The sequence below is a fragment of the Anser anser genome, assembly GCF_964211835.1.
Source record: "Anser anser genome assembly, chromosome: 15".
Lineage (NCBI taxonomy): Eukaryota > Metazoa > Chordata > Aves > Anseriformes > Anatidae > Anser > Anser anser.
In genome coordinates, this window is record NC_139736.1 from 16,633,621 (window position 1) to 16,637,610 (window position 3,990).

The following is a 3,990-nucleotide window of genomic DNA, read 5'->3' on the forward strand; positions in this document are numbered from 1 at the left end:
TTTCAGTGTTTCTGAATCTAAGGTGGGTGCTTACTTTCAGCAGGACTGGAATGAGGTTTCAAAAGAGCTGAATATTATCAACATTTCACAGTACCACACTGGAAAGCCAGCTAATATGTAATTTATGCAAAAGAACATACCTCCATTCTTTCTGAATATAGGTCTACAAAGCTTCCTCTTTTTTTAATCTTCAAACTGTTGAAACAGTTCATTAAATATATTGTCTGCGTGCTTTTTTTTCCAAGACAGAAGTATTGTCAGTGTGTGTGATTTACGTATAAAATCCACATCAAGATAGATGCATAAAACTGCAGTATAACTAAGTAGACACAAACGTAGAGCAAATTTTGTTTAATTAGTCACTACATCATTTTTTTGCCTTTGTTGACTGACTGATGTTTTTAAAGGGTTACTGACACTTCTTAAAATGTCTGACCTTGCTATTTGTTATTTTAACAAATATTTGGAGCCATAATCCAGTGTTTAAATATCCACTGTTGTAATTCAATGCTAATGGCAACGCTGAGATGACAGAACTAATAAACTGGATACAGAGTTGTCAGATTTTAAGACAGCAAAATACTCACCTGTGACGTGTAGCATATGGCAGAAATCTGAGAAAATCATCAGCAGAGTTAAGAATAAATAGAAGACGTGTTCCCTAAAAAATATAATCTGACATGCAAACATGGATAATCTTGAAATGTGCTTGACGGTCTGTGATTTGAGTCAACAGATTATAAAATCAGAGGCATGCAGTACCACATCATCAAGTAACAAATTAAAGCATAGCTCTTAATGCTGAACTGAATAAACAAGCTGTTTTTTTTATATATATTTTGTTAAAATATTACCAGCTAATTAAGCTTCAAATATTTACAGAGTCACTTGTATTTTGATTTTTTTGGTGCTCATCTCATACTTAAACAACTTTAATATGCAGTATAAAAAATGACAGCATTTATTAGACACTTAACGGAAATAGTACAAAAATAGTTGTTTTGCCTCTCCAAGTAAGTCATCAGGAGCTGCAGCATATTTGCCGGCCTATGATGTGTGCATCATAGTTATCTTCTTCAGTGATCCCGTGGGGTTAGGAAGGCTCTATAAGGTGACAGGCAAACAATAATCATCTTAAACGTATCATCAGATTTTCTGTATTACTTAAACCTATTTCATTCCTCATCTTGCATTCAGGTCAGCAATGGGGTCCCAGTATACCACATACAAAAAGTCAGCGTCACTGTCTGTTTGGGAAATGCCATTATTAGCATCTAACCTGGCTGCTCCTCAAGAAGATGATGGGTTATTTTCAGCAGTTCATTCAGTCACTTTTAAGAAGACAGGATTTACAGTTTCATTATCTGACATTTCATTTAACATCAAATTTCAGGACTCATCATAGCAGTACACATTATCCAACAGTTATGTAGTTCTATACACAGAGTCAAAGCAAAGAAGAATTTGGGAGATTTTACAAGAAAGCTGGTTATACAGTTTCTTGCCAAGAAGAATCACAAGAGCAACTTCGGAGCAGATGCTCATTCCAGCTGAGACTTCCAGTGCTCTGGAAAGAGCCTTCTCCCTGCCTCCTCCCTGTTGGCTCTGAGCAGACCCAGACACAGCAAACCCTGCTGGCCAATGGTTGACGAATGTCTTCATCTGCTGAATGGAGCAGACCTGTTTTGGTACCTTGATCCTGTGTTTTAGATTCAGCCTACTCACACAATACTCCTGCCTCGCAGTGACTCCTGCCTGATGGATAGACTCGCACAATGCACCGCTCCCCACTCAAGCAGAAGGAAGATATTTTACTATTGTTTAATTGTTTCAATTGGACCCACTCCAATATTGATTAATCATTTAACTGGAGACTCTCCAGCACACGAAGGAAATGTTCTGCCTCCCATCATATGCTTATTAACAGACAAGCATTAGAAATGTGATCTACCTGAGTAAGACTTCCTGCAGACAACTGTGTATTGGTCTGCTTGTGCAAAACCGAAAACATGGCCAAAATGAATGTCCCTCAAACAGCAATTCCCAAAGGGGCCAGCATCAAGACCATCACCTGAACACGCCAGCAAGAACCTAAATTACCATTGTTTCACCTCGCATTGAGCAGTTCCTGGGCTGCGGATACTGGTGCTCTCTCTAGCACAAAAAGGGAGCACCAGTGTAAGAAGTGATGTGCCCACGGGCAGGGAGGGCAGTTCTGGTGCCAGGACCTGCTGCTGAGCTCTGCTTTCTTTACAGGGTTTTGTGCCTGTTAACAGGGAATTTCATTCACTGACACTAAAGACTTTACCACTGCTCTGGGAGCATAAAAGCATCTTAAAATGAGTGGTTATCACTGTTCCACCAATTTAAAATCACTTTTGACTGTCAGAGCGGTATAAAGGAGTTTTAGTGTAAATTAAAGTGTGGTAGTAATCTGATCTTGTATCCATAGGGAGCCTGATTCTCTTCTCGTTTAGATCAGTTTTATTTTCATGTAACTCCATTAGTTTCAGTATTTATTCTTGCATGAGTGACAGCAGAATTATGCCCAGCATAATCACACATGAAATGTAAAAATCCAACTTGACTAATTTCTAAGTATTAGCCACAAATACTAGAAGCCAAAGCAGAATCTCTATGACAGTAGCCTAACAGTCTGCTCTTTCTCTCTATTTCCTTCTACATCCAAGACAGACATGCCTCCAAGTTACAAAAGGAAGAATGAGTAGGGAGCCCAGGAAAAGTAGTTAAGACAACCTGGCTTCTACTCAAATTTAGGTTTCAAACAAAACTAGACTCAAAGAGACCACTCAGGAAATTGTAGGTTCTCATCATACAATTGATGATGTATGATGCCTTGTTCATAGGGAGAAGGAATAAAGCCAGCACTAAGAACACATTGGTAAGGCAAGGAGTTGGAGACAGTTGTCCAACCTTAGAAATTGTTCAGCATTTCAAGTGATGAAACACTCACAGATAATGTTTTGCCCTTCTCTGTTTACTGTTGGTTGGATTAATTTTTTATAGCTCTGTGCACAGTGAAGAAAGCTCAGGAAAGGACAAAGTTTCTGAGAAGCTCACTCCAAGTTCTGATATCACGCATGACGTCAGATGATGGGGCTTGTGGTTAGGAAGAAGCGAGAAGGTCACAGACACATTTTGCCAACGGGAATATGAGGGGACCGGGAACTGTGATGTATCTCCATAATTAGAACAGGGTTTTGCTCTCTCTTCTCAGACCGCATTTTTGTAAATACCAGTCTCAGTCTAAACTAGCACAAGCAGCAATCTCTTATGAGATATTTACTGACTGTCCCCTTTGCATTAAGTTTTAGGAAGCAAATAAATCTGGAGAAAATTAACCTGTGTCATACAAATAACCTTGTCCTGCTGGCTTGTGTAATGCCATGGCTTGTGTAATGCCACCTGTTTTTCTCTTTTACTTTACTACTACTTTTATTTCTCTTTTACTTCCACCACCATCATATGTCTGAGCTGGGGCATGTCTGAGCCATGCTGTCTGCTGAGGTATCCAGCAGTCTTTATGTTTAACAGCGCTCATTGCTTTCAAAAGCCTGCCCTGCTAAATAATAGATAAAAGAGATGATGCCCAGTCTGGTTTCAGTTTTGAGTACTTGATATGTTGAGCAACAAGTGTTGTGTTGCCAAGGGTGTCAAAAAGAAGAGGGAAAACAAGACACGAATGGAGGAAAAAGGCAAGATGACAAAACAAGAAGATGGGAAAGAGCCTGGCCGAGCAGAAAGCAAGGACTGGAAACTTTGGAAAGGATTAAATTGCATTGGTGCATGCTGATGTCCTGCTAAGCAACAAATATTTCTGTGATGATTGCAGAATCCCAATGACTAACCTCATTGGAATGACTGAATCCTTATTCCCTCTGCATATCTCAGCACTTCATTCTGGCTTCCATTTATATTCCTTGTAAGTGCAATCACTGGACTTCCCTGAAGTATTACAAATTACTTGGT